Genomic DNA, 16,580 nt, shown 5'->3' on the forward strand with positions numbered 1-16,580 from the left:
TTTCCAGGATTACTGGAGCTGACGCAATCCAAAGGCTTACGTGTACTTCCCCATGACGCCCCGTTTATTTTCTATTTCTAGGATTTGGTATATGAGAAAGCTAGAGAGATTTCTCAATTTTTTTTGTAACCAATTAAACTTTCAGTGTGTAATGACTAATATTTGACAAATTTGATATCCGTATGTAATGACTAATATTTGTTCACTAGTTTTGTAAGAAATTAAAGCAAATAAAAATTATGTAATTGCACACTAAAAGCTAAAACTGCCGGGAAATCATTTTGCGGCAGTTTTAGCAAACCGCCGGAAAACCATTTTGCGGCATTTTTAGCAAACCGCCGGGAAACCATTTGCGGCAGTTTTAGTAAACCGTCGGGAAACCATTTTGCGGCAGTTTTAGCAAATCGCCGGGAAACCATTTCGCGGCGGTTTGTGAAAATCGCCGGGAATATATTTCAAACTGCTGGTAAAAAGAACCGCCAGGAAATTATTTCAAACCGCCATAAAAAATAAACTGCCGGAAAATTATCTCGAACCGCCGCAAAAATAACCGCCGAAAAATCATTTCTAACCGCCACTAAACAAACCGCCGGGAAATATTTCGAACCGCCGTAAAAACAACCGCCGAGAAATATTTTGAACCGCCGGGAAATCATGTTTAGTGGCGGTTATTCCAGTGGTTCTCTAAAACCGCCGCTAAATGGTTTAACGACATCGGATCAGCGGCGGTTTGCCAAATCGCCGGGAAATGATTTTGCGGCGGTTCCAAACCGCCGTTAAACGATTTTTAAACCGCCGGAAAATCCAGTTTTTCTTGTAGTGCTAATATGAGTTTTCCTGCAGTTTCCAGTGAGAAAATTTCAGAGAAGAACATAGCGAGGACCATTAAAAGTGTGATAAGATCCAAAGATAGGGCTCAGTTGTCATACTAACGATGAATCTGATTGGCATCTATATTCTCCTCCAACATAGACAAATTTTGATGTTGGAATACAATCAAAATTTCATATTAAAAAAATATATATGAAAAAAATCCTATGGTTATAAGATGAAAATATCTATATTGATATGCAAGGGCGGAGCCAGGTACAAACGTATATGGCAATGACGTAGCCAGAATCTTTAACTGTCCTGGTCTAAATTATATATAAAAAAAATAATATATACATGAATAAAAGAAAACTCTTTTTTTCTTTCCATCAAACCATGTAAGTAGGATTTTTATTAAATTTGGGCTGTATTTACTTTAATTGTTAGGTTGGATTGGACTGTTATACTGGGCTGGATTGACTCTAGCTATGTATACTTAGACTCCAATTACTGGGTATATTAATTATTGGATATATTGGTTCTCATTGTGGAGCTGCACTGGGCTGGAGGCCTGTAGTGAAGCCCAGCCTTGCCTACGCTCTTGATACTTGGGCTCCAGCCCAGGGTCTATTTCAAAATGTATTAAAATTTTAATGGAAAATTCTTTTAATTTTGACATATGAACAAAATTATTATAGTATCAGCCCGGACCGGGGTTAATCTTTGTTATTTGTCATTGGAAAAATTTAGCCCGGGCTAATGGTAAATATTTAATCTTGGCTCTGCCATTGTTGGTATGAGGCTTTTTGGGTAAAATCCAAAAATAAAATTATGAGGATGTGGACCCAAAGTGGATAATATCATACTGTTTTGAAGATATATGTAGATTCTATCCCATCTAACAGTGGTATCAGAGCATAATCTATGTGGGGGTCATGTGGAGACTCTCACAAAGGAATGATTGGAGACTCCTAGTAAGCGGTCCGTTAGGACCGTTAAAGGGGTGGATCCGTTGGGATCATTAAGGAGGGGCTTTCAGTGGTCCTTTATTTTAAGGGATAGATTATTGGGATAAAATCAAAGTCCCACAATAGAAATACATGGAAAAGATTCTGAGATTATAAGATGAAGATATCTATATTGATATGAGATCTTTTGGGTAAAACCTAAAAATAAAATAATGAGAGTATGGACCCAAAGTGAACAATATTATACCGTTTGAAGATATATATGAATTCCATTATATCTAAAATTTGACTCTTCCGAATTATATATTTTTGTGATGCAGTGGAAATTATTGATTTTGTTAATTCGAATACGAATATCAAAAATAATGATGTAGCGGATAATTATTAACTCCGTTGATTTAAATATAAAAATAAAAAATAATTATAATAAAAAATTATGATACAACAGATAATTATTAATTATGTTTATTAGCATATGAATATTAAAAACAATTTTTTAAAATATGTTAATTACAAAGAATAAGATAGACAATTAAATTTAATATTTGAAAAGAAAATCTTTCAAAATCCTAATTAATTGGATAAAAATAATAAAACAAAATTAGATTATAATTTCGGGTTCTGTCACTATTCAATATGGTGCATTCATGCGCATATACTTGATTCGGGTTAGGTCTGATGATTGTTATATATATTTATATAAATAATATATAATTAAAATTTCCCCAATGAGGTTGATTTACTTAAGATATCCTAAAGTGCCCACCCTCCATTTTGAGCACATTTCCTTGATTTTAAAAATGGAGCACACTTTCCATAATCCTTTCTTTGAAATATCTAAAATATTCTTAATATTATAAAATTTTATTTTATGTCAAATATTGGACAAATAACAATACCATTAAATTTATAAAAGCAAGTTCTATCCAAATCTTTTAATTTTCAGATTCTCAAGATAATTTAGTTAAGTCACCTTGATGACTTTTCTGAGCATAAAATACTAGTGTCAAATTAAACTACGAACGCTATTCATAGCACAACCTTAATTTCGAAAATAATCTTATTTTTTAAATTTAGGTAAATGTTTAAACTCATATAGATGTCATGTTCCAATTATTTAATATTTTTTCCATATTATATTATATTTATTTATTATTATGACTCATATCTAAAAAGGACATGTATCAAATTTTAATCCTTAATTACGATAGTGCCACAAATCATATTTTTTCCTATTTAAGATATAGAAGCCCCGCGAGACCGGTCGTTCGTGCCGTTGAAGCTTTTTTCCTGGTTAGGGTTCCAATTAAATGGCGCCCCTCCGATCCCTTCCTCTCCTCCTCATCTTGCTCTTTACGCCTCCGCCTCCGCCAACACCTACCACTCCCTCCTCCGGATGGTCCCCGACGACCGCGTTTTCAGCGGGTCCGCTGGCGTCGGAGCAGCCGCCGATGACATCTTCTGCGATAGCTGGAGGCTCTCTGTGGAAACTAATAACGCAGGGTATTGGAGGATCATCCCTGAAAACTGCCTCGGGTTCGTGGAGGAGTACGTGAACGGGGATCGGTACTCGTCGGATTCCGACGTTGTCGGCGCTGACTCGCTGTCCTTCGCCATGACTGTTCAGATTGAGGGCGATGGGAAAGACATATGGATCTTTGACATCGACGAGACGCTGCTTTCCAATCTTCCGTATTATGTGGTCCATGGATACGGGTAATCTTTTTCGTGCGTTCTACTCGATGATTTTCTTTATGGAACTGGAACTATTATCTTCTTCTGAGACAAGTATGTACTAAAAAAATCGACTTTTCTAAGATTTTTATAACGGATAGTATAAGAATGTTTCTGAGTTAATGATCCATCGAAATGCTTGCGAACATTATACTCGCTCAAAAGCATATCTCAATATTCGATGTGATGTGGCATTCTATTAAACACGTCAATTTCTCTGATGCACCTTACCTCAAATGACTAGTGGTTGAATATTGGCATCGATGTACATTTCCTTAAGTCTATATGGTGTCCAATTGCTTGACAAAAGTTGACTACTCAACTAATATTAAGGCAGCTTATACCCTAAGTCACTATACCAGACTCGTGGGCTGCAGATATTTGCTTTATAACTTGCTATCCGTCCTAGATTTGAGTGTCAAATTTGAATTTTGTAGTTGAAAAGATAAAGTTAAATTTCATGTCAATTTTAAATGCCCATAGCTCGAGACTATGGAATCATTTTATTAGAACAACTTCATTACTCACCTATGAAAGAAGAACAACTACATTATTCAACTAAGCGTACGTCAAAACTTTTTCCACTTCAGACATTTCTAACATTACCTCAGTTTGTTTGTCAATATTGTTTCCACCTTAACCCACCAACTTCCTTAAAGCTCAATTTGACACAATGTAATCCTCCAACAGTAGATCCTGGAACCAAGACTAATTCATCAACCTCCTTGAAGGCCACTTTGACCATGCGACAATCCAACTCACCTCATCCCACAAGAGATCAACCATAAAGCCATGAAACTTAGTCACCTAGAATGAGTTGCTTGCAGCTCAGCTAAATTGAATCTGTTTAACTAAACTCCACCCTCCTTCCCTCCGTAGAGAGAAAGTTTGGGTGAGTCCCAGTTGAATTCCTATCACCTTAACCTCCTCTAGCACATCACCCATTTTCAAAGTCCAGGATAAGATTAAAAAGCTACCAGAGTTCACTATTTATTGTGATTTCACTATGACAGTCGAGCTGTTTGTGAGAGAGGTGATAGGCATAGAGGGAGGAGTTCAGTTTACATTTCACAAAATTTACTTATTAAGAAGATGCATAGTTAACAACCAACTGGGTTTGTGGAGGAGGAGGTACGAGTCAGATTAAGAATAGGAAGGCCTTGAGTATTAAAGGAAAGGGAAAAAGGGAAAAAAGTGTGTCAAACATAGCCTAGCTGGTTAGAAAATGATTCTCAATATAAGAAAGATGAGGTGGGGCAATTGTAGGTGAAATACTAAGAGGTTAGGATGCCATTCGCTTAAAAAAGATACAGGAGGAGCTAGTTCCAAAGACTTCCTAGTGTTGAATATAGATGCCAATATGACTACAGACCTACAAACTATGTCGATGTATTTAGCTATCTAATATCCTTGTATTGGATCTCAAAGGTTATTATGTGCCATGTTTTCCCAATATTACTACAGGGAGTAATACACTGATGGTTTACGCAACTCCCCTTGGTTCAGATCTCCAATTTTAGAGAGTTTGATTAGAAGTTTTGAAGCTTATTTTTCTGGGAACTACTAAATTGCAAGAAGAATTAATAGTTTGATGACATTATAGGGGGGCATAGACCAATTTCAAAATTCCTGTGGAGATTCATTAAGGTGGTCAGGAAAGTGGACAACTCAAATCCAGTTGTTTTGGTAACTGCATTCAAGTTTGCGCTAGCATCATCTCGGTTCTCACACAATATATTAAGAAATCACTTGAAGGTAAAACTAAAATGCTAGAAAAGTCAAGTGGGCATGCAACTGCTGACAATGTGATGCAAACAAAGGCGTCGGATATGAAGCTTCAAAACGTTGAGGAACTAACAAAATTCATACGGGAGGTGAAGTACCTGTGGAAATTTGAAGGATATACACTGGTGGTGAGAAGGTCTAAGGAAATATCATTGATTGTTCTACACTTTGAGTTACTCATGGATGCCAAAAAACAAACAAAAAAATCTGTTGTTATCCAACTGTCTACCAATTCAGTCTGAATTTCATAAAAAAGATAGGTTAAAGTACTATTGTATTACAGGGAATCTGGGCATGACACAAATGTGTGTATTCATTTTAGAATTTAGAATAAAAAATTGATCAGGTAAGGGCATTTGCTTAAATTTGTGGGTCTGAAAGACAAGTCAGAGGGAAATGAAGTGGCTCAGAAGTTTCAAAAGCATATAAATTTGACAATCGGTAGTCCAACAACAGGAGGAGGGAGCAGCTTAGAGTCAAAGTCCACACTAGCAGGAATCTCTCTTGTTTTGCCTTTTATGTAGACTCTGAGTACAACGGAGATCTAGTGTCTCCTAAGGACGATCATAAGGGATCAATATAGATCATCAGGATCACTGGTTGTTCGAATTAAAATTACTAACTACCTAATTAGGTGTTGGTGGACAAAGGTAGTTCAACTAATGTGTTGTAGTATGAAGCATTTATGAAAGTGGGTTATTGCCAAAGTGACTTGGAAGAGGAAAACACCACTTTGATAGGTTTCAGTGAAAATGGTATAGTGACACTAGGAATAATAGTCTTGATTGTGATTGTGGGGAGGAAAACAAATCCTTATTCTATAGGCCAGGTTTTTTGTAGTTGATCTGCCCTCGTCATATAATGTGATCTTTGAAAGGCCAACCTTAAGCAAGTTGAGAGTTGTTATTTAGATCTATCATTTGGTGATGAAAATTTCAACTTCGAAGGGTGTGGGGGTTGGGTTTGATCTATAAGGCTGAGAAGTTGTTTCTTCCACCAACACCTCAATCTGATGCATCGAATGTTAGATCTAAATCACCTACTCAATCTGCAATGATTCAATGTATCAAATCAAGGAGTTGGTGGAAAAAAGAGAGAATCCGATGATGAGAAGTTAGATAAGCTGACTTGGAGTTTTGTGGCCATAGTTCAACAATCTGAATTTAGCCTCTATGCTGAATTTGTGGAGCCTTTGACTCGAGCGGGAGAAGAAACAAAGAATAGAGGCATGAAGAATATTGCAACTTTGTAAGGTGTTGAGACAATTTTTTTGGTCTATAGAAGATATGCTCCAATATGTAAGGAAATTGCAGGACACTGATTAAATTTGATGAGGTGTTCAACTAGTTGAATAGAGGGTTTGTGAGTTTGCTAAGGAAAGAAAAGTAGTAGATGAAGAAGTAAGCTACTTGGTGTTAATTTTGTTAGAGAAATTGAATTTCCAGTGTAGCAAATATGGTGATAGGTAAAAAGTAAATGGAAACTGGTGGATGCTTCTAGATTTTAGGGACCTTAATGAGGCTTGCTTAACTGACTGTTTACTATTGCTCCGGCTTGACCAAGTGGTAGACAGTACAACTGGGTATGAGATGTTGAGCCTTTTGAATGTTTTTTTTGTATGACCAAATTTGGATGACAAAGAAAGGAGCTACACACATCTTTTGAATTTTAAAAAGACACTTATAAAGTTATGAGTTTTAATTTGAAAAATAAAACCGATTTTCAGGAACGTATTATAATATAACACGTTGGCTGAGCTGCTTATATCATCAACATCCTCCTTGCTTGATAGTTCACAGTTTGATCTTCAATCACAAAGGCTTCTAGATGATCCGTGCCAATTTCTCATGCATCTTTCTTAGTGAACACCAAATCACAGCTATACTTAGGTTCCACATCTTTTGGTGAAACATGTGGACTTACTTTAGGCATGTGATTTTGATTCATTCCTTCGCTTCACCAGATGTAGGTATGTCAATGATCATCAAGTTAATGTGTTTCTGCACTGGATTTCAAGTGTGTTCCTTCTCATTTGGTTCATCTTTACTTCTTTAGACCCACAAGCTTCCTTGTATGGCTTTTCCTAATTCCTCAATTTGAATCTTTAAATGAAAGTAGTTGTGTGTATCCTGTTTCTCTTGTGGAATGCAGGCCTAATTGGTTATGGCTCAAGCAACTACAGAATTCAATCCTTAATTTCTAGAAGTACCTTCAAAGGTATCCCCTTAGACCTCCTCATTACAGATGGATGCATGTTAAGTTTCCTTGGCCTCTTCTCAGGTTAGAGCCTTTTCAACTTAGATTACGCCACTTTTGCCCATATATCACCTATGTAGTGACATATGCTTTGCCTCTAAAATTTTCACATAATTTTTTGAGGATTGTTTTATAGAAGTGTGAGAATCAGGACATTTTTTGTCTTTTTGACAAACATAAAGGTGGTCATCAAGATGACTGAATGAGAATCATCCACCTACCCAGTTATTTCGATAAATCTCGTTAAAAGTTTTGAAAGTGATTTGTCAGTCCCTTGTTTCAACATTAACAAACTATCCACGCTTTGGGTTATTTGCCACATCCTCCCAAGTAAATTTCAAATCCTTGAATGAGTTCCTTGAAACATGCAATTTCTTCTAGTGGCAACTAGGTAAACCGTGTATGTGCTATCCCTCATAGGATTGCTGGGAAATCTGTACACATGAGCATATAAAGTTCTATGTAGAGACATTGGGAGTTAAAAGCATGGACCTGTTTTGACAGGTGGATGCTCCTATTGTAGATACCAAAGTTTGTGGGGACAAGTTCTTCTTGGATTTTCAAAGTGAAAGGTTCTAATTCTGGCCTCCTTACTTCTCTCTTCCCTAATCCTCAAGACACTCTTCTCCCTCTACCTTGGCTGCTCTAGTAACCCATTTCTCATCAATTACATAATTTCTTGATTATCTATTACTCCCATACTTGCCTTTGGCAATTCTTCCTGTTATTGCAACTATTAACTTTAATTGTGTATCTATTGTTTCCGATGACTTTTAGTCATCACCATTGAATTGGATGAGATTGTTGAACTTGTGGTCTTGGAATTATATAATTTCTTCATTTGTAATGGAGAGGCCCCAAGCTCATTTCCTCACATAATCAAAACCTTAGTGATCCTTCATTGCTGAATCTGTGAGAGGCCCTACCTCTTGTGATCATGATAGATTCCCCCTTTTATAGACTTCAAAGAGACTTATGCAGATTTAACCTGTTTCTGTGATGGTCTTTCTGTGCCGACCAGGTTGATTGGGCATGTGCCAATTTTCTACTGATCAATTGAAGCATTTGGATTGGTTCTTGTTCACAGTAATCGACTTCTGTAGCATAAATGTGTCAATCATCCATCAGTCCTTGAGATTACTGGATAACTCTATTCACATCATGCCTTAGTTGTGATGTATGCGAATATATAAAATTATCGCATGGAGTTGTTTCACGGGTTCCTTTAAATTTGTCATCTATTGCTGAATATACTGTAGGAAGAGTAGTTTTATACAACTCATGAAGTTGTCCATTCTGAAGAAAGGTTGATTGGTCTAGGGAAGAACAGTCAAAAATGTCTTTCTGAGAGAAGGCTTAAGAAAAGATAGTTATATAAAATGTAGATTCATGATTAAATGTGTTTGTCCCATTGCATATATATAGCTCTTTTAAGGGAGATCAGAGGTGCCCTACCTAATAAATTCCAGTTATTTGTAACTCATATCTTATTGGCTGGCTGTGTTATACACATGGAGAGATCAAGCATGATTGTTTTGGGAGTATCAATTCGTTTGCCAAGCCAAGAAGAATTGTGGCATCAGACTATATTCTATCATTTGCCAAGTCAGGAAGAATTGTGGCTAAGATTATGTTCTTGCAAGAAAGTATTACATAAAGGAGTAGACATATTTCATATTATAATGAATTTCACCTAATGTAGTTTATTTTTTTGAACAATTTCTTTTACTGTTTTCAATGATGATTAAAATACTTCTCTGCTGTTCCAGTTGAGGTGGAAATAGAACTAATCATTTCAATATCTAACCTTCATTGTGGAAATGTACATATCATTTGACCACATGTATACTTCACTGTTATAAACATGTTGACATTAGCAAACTCTGCCACAACTAACACTGCACTGTTATAATTGGATTGTATTTATTTCAAGTTAGATTTGGAACACGTATGATTCATATCTTTGTCCAACGAGTTTGGTTACATTGTAAGTTGTAAAAACTCTACATCTTTTCTTTGATTTGATTTGGATAACTTATTTTTGTCATCATTTCATAGATCTGAAGTTTTCAATGAGACTTCATTTGATGAATGGGTGGACTTGGCTAAGGCTCCAGCTTTACCAAAAAGTCTAAGGTTATATGAAGAGCTCCTTGGGCTTGGATTTCAGATAGTTCTTCTAACTGGTCGAAGTGAGTTCCAAAGAGATGCAACCGAAAAGAATCTATTGTTTGCTGGTTACCATTTATGGGAACGGCTTATTTTAAGGTACATATACTTCCTATGACATTGTTGAATGGTACATTTTACTTCTCTTGAAATTCTGGTGCTTATGCTCTCTGCATAGCACCATGATCTAATATTGTTCTCTTTCAAAATTAAACTTATGAAAAATAAATCTAAGGGTGAGTTTAGAATTGTTTGGGATTGAAAAATGCATTAAGCATAATCATCTTGATTGGAAGTGCATTACTCCAAAGCAACGCAGTGTATGATAAATTACTCTTGAAACTTGCCCATTGCATTTTACTTGGTGTTTGATAAGTAAACAATTTTTACAATTTTAAAATAATTATAACATGTTTAATATTAAAGCCTGTATATTTTTAAATTATCATGTATATAGGTTTTATGTTTTTGCATTTTTTTCTAATTATAAAAATAAACTTTAAACTAATGTAGGATTATATATTGTATTAAAAAATAATTTTACCATACAAATATAAGTTTTTTCTCAAAGTTTTATAATTTAAGAAATGCATCATAATATTTATGAAAGATCTATTTTATTTATCCATGTCTTTCTGTTTAATAATATGATTATTTGTACACCATGTATTTTTTTATATATTAGTGTAAGATACAGTTATTACTTTATTTTTCTATAATTCTTGTACCTATTTGTGTACTGTTCAAAAGTTACTTTGTTGAAATTTTTCGATGTGACTTTAGGAATGTCTTTGGGAAAATAGGGCTTTGAGCATAAGTTTATTAAACATCAAATTTCACTCACAAATTTTTGTAAAGCATTCAAAGACTCATCTGGATTTCCATTATTCATAGTTAATGGAAGTATAAATTTTAGTATTTAGATTTCAAAATTTGGTGAACTGACAAGCCAAAACATATGTTAGCCTCGTTTCTTTCTATCTTGTGCTATATGCGTTCTACTGAATGCTAGCCCCAAATGTTCCAGTCAACAATATGCTTTCTTGAATCAACACATGTTCATTATTTCTGTTGATCATGATTTCCCTCCAGCAAAGGACCCTAAATCTGCCACCATTTGTTTGATTTTACTCCCTTAATTGTGGCTACTGTAGCTACTATGTCTTTCTTCAGTTAGGAAGCCATACAAGTTTCTGAAACCTAAGTGTAATTTCATTTCTGAATTGCCATCATAAGCAGCCATCATCAAGCAGTCAATTTCATTTCATCATGTAAACTAATTGTTCTTCTTTATCACAATGTATATCATATTTGTCATGTTAGAGTTTCTTGGGCTTATATTTGGTGAAACGATGGCAGGCAAACCGCCGACATCGGAAAGCCTGCAGTGATCTATAAGTCAGAAAGGCGAGCAGAGTTGGAAGCGCAAGGATTCAGGATTCATGGCAGCTCGGGTGATCAGTGGAGTGATCTGTTGGGGTCGCCGATGGCAAAACGCTCCTTCAAACTCCCTAATCCGATGTACTGCGTTGAATGATCTAATACAAGCCGCAAGGCAACCATTCTTTTGGCACTCCTATTTTCCCTCCCCTTGTGTACGTACCTCTATTGTATTCCTTGCCGTCGACACCAAATTATACAATAGAATGTGATGGCTTACCTGATACCGGCAACTATGTAAAATTATCTAGGCAGAAGAGATTACAAATACTGCAACTGTGTATTAGTGTTTTTACTTGCTAATGCCGATTTCTTATTATCAAGGTTAATTTGTACACCCAATAGTAATAGAAATCCTTTCAGAGACATCTTCAAAGGCTGCTACTCTCTTCCTCTTCTTCATCATCAACTTGGAAGATGGGATCCTGGGAGTCCACCGCCGGGGAGTTCTCCGTCCAACGTCGTTGGCCGCCTGCCCAGGTGAACTTGCCTCCGTGGCCGCCCTTCTTCGGCTCGCCGCTCATGCCGGTGGCCGACCTCCGGTCCTTGCGCTCCTCCTTGGCCGGCTTTCCTCTTTTCTTTCCCTTTCCTTCCATACCTACAATTACTCTCGCAGTCCTCTCTCTCTCCTCCGGTGGTGAGTGTTTTCCACTGGCCGTTTCTTGCGCACTTATACACAATTCAGGGGGTGCCTGCGCGTGTCTACTGCCGTCTTGGACCATGTTAACGAGCAGGATCTGGAGATCACGTCGAACACTTGGACTGATAGACGCTGATCTGTTGCTGGTGAAGCTTAGCTTGAGCCATGCTTGTCGATGATCGGAACGATATCAGGACAAATGGATAAGGAAGAGTGGTGTATTTGGATTTTATTATGTCTGTGTTAATGGATGCGACGTGGATGGCGTCGATGTCGGAAACAGTGGACGTCGCTTCCCTCTACGTCAAAACTGTGCAATTCAATCGCAGGGATTCCTAAACAGGTGGCGTGGTTTGAACTTGTTCCTTCGGATTTAAATTACGAAAATAATCTCTTATAAAATATAAAATTAAATTAAATATAATTCATCTAATATAATTTGATCTTTCTTCAAGACTCCACTCCATATTAATAAAAACTTCATTTACTGAATTATCTTTTATCATCACTTCTTAAACCATTGGTTTTAATTTTGATCAAGTTATGATGGGAGATAATCTGTGCTTTGATTGGCTTTGAAAATTTGCAAGGATATAGAAAAAAATTATTGATATCTATTCGGCATGGTGAGGTTTTGGATTGTGTTTCCATAGATAATATGAAGTGTGATGAAAAAAAATGCAGAATTATTTTTTGAGTCTAATCACGACCTAGTTTTTGGTGAGTCATGTTAGGCATTGTCCCAATCAAGCTAAATTAGACTAGGTCATGAACAATGTGACACATTTGTCACTACTACCCGGGAAGATCTTTGAATATTTTTTTTTTCATATTTTTCGTTCTTCATTTAGGGGCATTAGGGGTGTTTTCATTATATTTAGGGTTAATTAGAGCTAAGCCAACTTATTTGATTTTTCATCTTAGTTTTTTTTTTTGATATCCTCTATGTCAAGGTCACCTATTTGACACGACAATGAAGGCTCTTAATCTGTCTATGAGAAGTCTCATCTAGCCATTCTAGTAGAGCTATTAAACGGGTCAATCTACAGTGGGGCGAGCTAATTCACTAAAAATCCATCATATGACGAGGCAGAGCAGGTCGAGCTGACCTATTAACTTGGCGAGTTGAAAAATCTCCAATCTAACTCAACCCAAGGCGGGTCAACCTATGGATCTGTCAAAAAATAAAAAATTTTAAAAATTTTAAATTTAGATTATAATTTAAATTGATTAAGTTGAAATTTTTAATTTTTAATTATAATTTTTAAACTTTAATTGTAATTTAGACGGATCAAACTCATTAATTCATTGAGTTTTCTATTTTAATTATAAAATTTAAAATAAATAAATAATTTTTTTCAACCCACGGGTTAACCCAAGCCCGCTGCAAGCCAATCCACGCGGGTCGCGGGTCGCGGGCCTAGGCGCGGGGAGGTCGCGGGCCCGGACCATCTGAACCCATCTTAAAATTAATGAATTGATGAAATTTTAACCCAACCTGCCTAAATTATATAGTAGGGCAGACCAACTCGACAGGTCTAACCCAAATTGACGGCTATACATTCTAGTAATCGACTACATTATCCTTAGTCATTTAACGATAAGTCATGCATATATCTTCTGTAAAAGGTAGAATCTACCATCCTAGCGGCCCCACACAGTTGATCCCACGACTATATGTGAGAAATAAATCGAAAAATTACAGTTGACCATGATGGAGGAGGGTATTGCTTGACTTCGCCGATAAACCATGCATATGTCTCTCATGTCAATCTTCATGTTCATTGTCGTGCACAATTGCTCATGGTCAAGCTATTGCATGTAGCTCTATTGCATGTCTCTAAAAAAATGATAATTCCAGTAGCCACATCTCTGGAGGTGGTCGGCCCGGTCCCACGGAAGTTTCCCACCGACCACCAGGGTAAATACGGCGACCAATCCAGATGTCCAACATCCTTTGATTGTGTTCCCCATTTGGAGGAAAATTTCTGCAAATACGCCGTATGGTCGAACCGCGGGTCCCATGTCCTACCGTTGCACCATTACCCCGGGGACTCTATTGCATGTCTCTAGTTAGCATTGTTGATGGTCCATCGTAGTGCTTCATTCGAATGATTGAGATTGAGATGGTCGTTATAGACTATGGCCATCATTATAATCGTTTTATAGTTAATCTTTTATGTTGAAGTAGCTAATCCATATGAGTAAATTAATTGATGACGAGATTAGTTATCATAGCCCGTTTAAATAAGAGAATTGACATATTAACTTGACTTGTGAGACCTAATTAGGAGATTGTTCTGGTCAAATATCTTGAATGGTCAAGTCATCAGTCAACGAACGATTCGATGTGTGCGATTTTCTAGAAGAGCTCGATGGGGAAGACGACGAGAGCTTGAAATGCACTTCTAATAGAAGGTTAGACTAGTGCTAAAGAGTTCCGATAGGCTACTCCGATGCTCAAGTTAGGATTTTTCCAAAAGGAAAGCTAAGGTTGTTTTTTACAAAGAAGGTGAAGAGAGAAGAGTTCAAAGAGTCGAACCACGAATAAAACCCCTTGTTATGGTTTTATAGCCGTTGGAACGCATCTCTGCAACGGACGGAGTGGTGTCATTATCGAAACCTATGAGGAGATCAGATCCGATAACCGTTTCCTTTTGGTCTTATATGTAAGAAAGAAGATATATGAGGGGACTAGATCTGACAAACTCGTAACCGCTTGCTTATTCTTACGCTGTCGTATGTCCTCAGAAATATTCGCATTCCCTATTAGTGGGCCTATGGAGGGTGGGAGTTTATAGAGTATGCAAAAGTGGAACCCAGGATTGAGACGACACCAGAGGCTAAGACGAGGTCCGAGACCAAGAGGCGCTGGAGGTTGAGATGAGGTTCGAGACTGAGACGACATTGAAGACTGAGACGAGGTCCAAGACCGAAACGGCGCTGGAGGTTGAGATGAGCTCCGAGACCGAGACGAGGTTTGAGACTGAGACGACATTGGAGTTCGAGATGGGGTCCGAGACCGAGACAACACTGAAAGCCAAGATGAGGTTTGAGACTGAGATAACGCTGGATGCTGGGATGGGGTCCGAGATTGAGACGACACTGAAAGCCGAGATGAGGTCCAAGACTGCAACGTCACCTAATGTTGAGAGGAGGTCCAAGACCAAGATGGTGTTGGAGGCCGAGATAGAGTTCGAGACCGAGATGACATTGAAGGCCGAGATGAGATCCATGACCGAGAAGGCACTTAAGGCCGAGATGAGGTCCAAGACCGAGATGGTACTGAAGGCCAAGATGAGTTTTGAGACCGAGACGACACTGAAGGCGGAGATGAGGTTCGCGATCGAGACGGTATTGAAGGTTGAGATGAGGTTTGAGACCAAGATGACATTGAAGATCAAGATGAGGTCCGAGACCGAGACGGCACCGAAGGCCGAGATGGCATATGGTTGAGACTAAGTTTCACTTGAGTGGAGTTATTTCTTTCGGGGGTCATGTTGACTCGCACTGTCAGGTCAGTCCAAACCTTGACTCTTGACTTTTGTCCGGGAAGAGGCCATGTCACCTATTACATCCGCATCCGAGACCAAAATACTTAAACACAATTTGATAATACTTAAATAAAATTATTTTATTAAATCATAATTTATCATGTGAATCTAAATTAAAACTCTACATTATACATTAAAATTGATGCCATTGATTTGATGGGCCATCTAGAGTATATTAGAATTATTTAAATGCCCCAGAGCTATAGTGAGATGATAAGAAATGGGACGGATTCCTTAGATAATGAGCATTCAAATCTCACTTAGGACACATTACACTTGGAAAGTTTAAAAAACTTGTGATGTTCGATCATCCGTCAAGATTCATTTGTGCTTTCCGATTTACTTTGATGGCGAGTGAGAAATTTCTATGGAACTAAACCGATCACCTCTAGGATTAATCAGATTATAAGAGTTGTATATTTGGATTGTCAAAAAAAAAAGAATTATTTAGATGATATATGAAGGGGGTAAGATAAACATAATGGATTAGGTGATTCATTAGTTACTTGAACATGATTTTGCCATTCAAAATATACCTTTCTTCATGGCCGGCGATCTCACGACTTTTGATGTAGAGTTGTTGAGCAGTGTATGTGGTTAAGTGGTGTAGGATTAAGTTCGCTCAAATAACTATGAGATAATCGACAAAAAGTACATGTTCACTCTTAATTAAATAACTCAAAAGAAATTTATTTTTCAAGAAGAGAAGGAAAATAAATAAAATAACCTTCTCTTAAGCAAAGGAGAAATTAAACCCAAGAATATATCTATAGCTCCATGCGAAGCGACAAGGAACTCGACATTTCCTCTTCCTTTCTTTCTCTCCAAAGAATTCTTATAGAATGCTCTCTATTTACTAGGCAACCACCATTAATTGGAAAGAACATGCATGAGATCTATGTATCATACGCAATCTTTCTTTATATTATCCTGGGATCTTGCTGATTTCTGATGACATAGTAGTTTACTGAGATAACATTTGAAATGCAGAGCAGATGGAGCTAGCAGAAACGATCAATAATGCAACCTCGTTCCACGAGCCCACACTTACTTACTAACTGCTGCTGCTGCTCACGATCGACACATGAACTTAATTGAATTACACCTGATAATCTTGTCTATTAAACTAGCAGGCCGATTGAACAAGAGCATCAAGACACGTGGGGAGCACGCCACGCGAGGGAGGAGGGTGGTGATGTATCGTCATCATCCAAAAACCATGTT

At 37.3% G+C, this 16,580-nt stretch overlaps 1 pseudogene; it reads left to right on the plus strand.

Moving 5' to 3' along the window:
• The first annotated feature begins 3,088 nt into the window (after window positions 1–3,088).
• Window positions 3,089–11,485, plus strand: LOC141844153 (acid phosphatase 1-like; annotated as a pseudogene).
• Window positions 11,486–16,580: the final 5,095 nt, after the last annotated feature.

Source organism: Curcuma longa, chromosome 13 (assembly GCF_044706935.1).
Source record: "Curcuma longa cultivar G26 ecotype Majalengka, Jawa Barat chromosome 13, ITB_CL_G26_1.1, whole genome shotgun sequence".
Lineage (NCBI taxonomy): Eukaryota > Viridiplantae > Streptophyta > Magnoliopsida > Zingiberales > Zingiberaceae > Curcuma > Curcuma longa.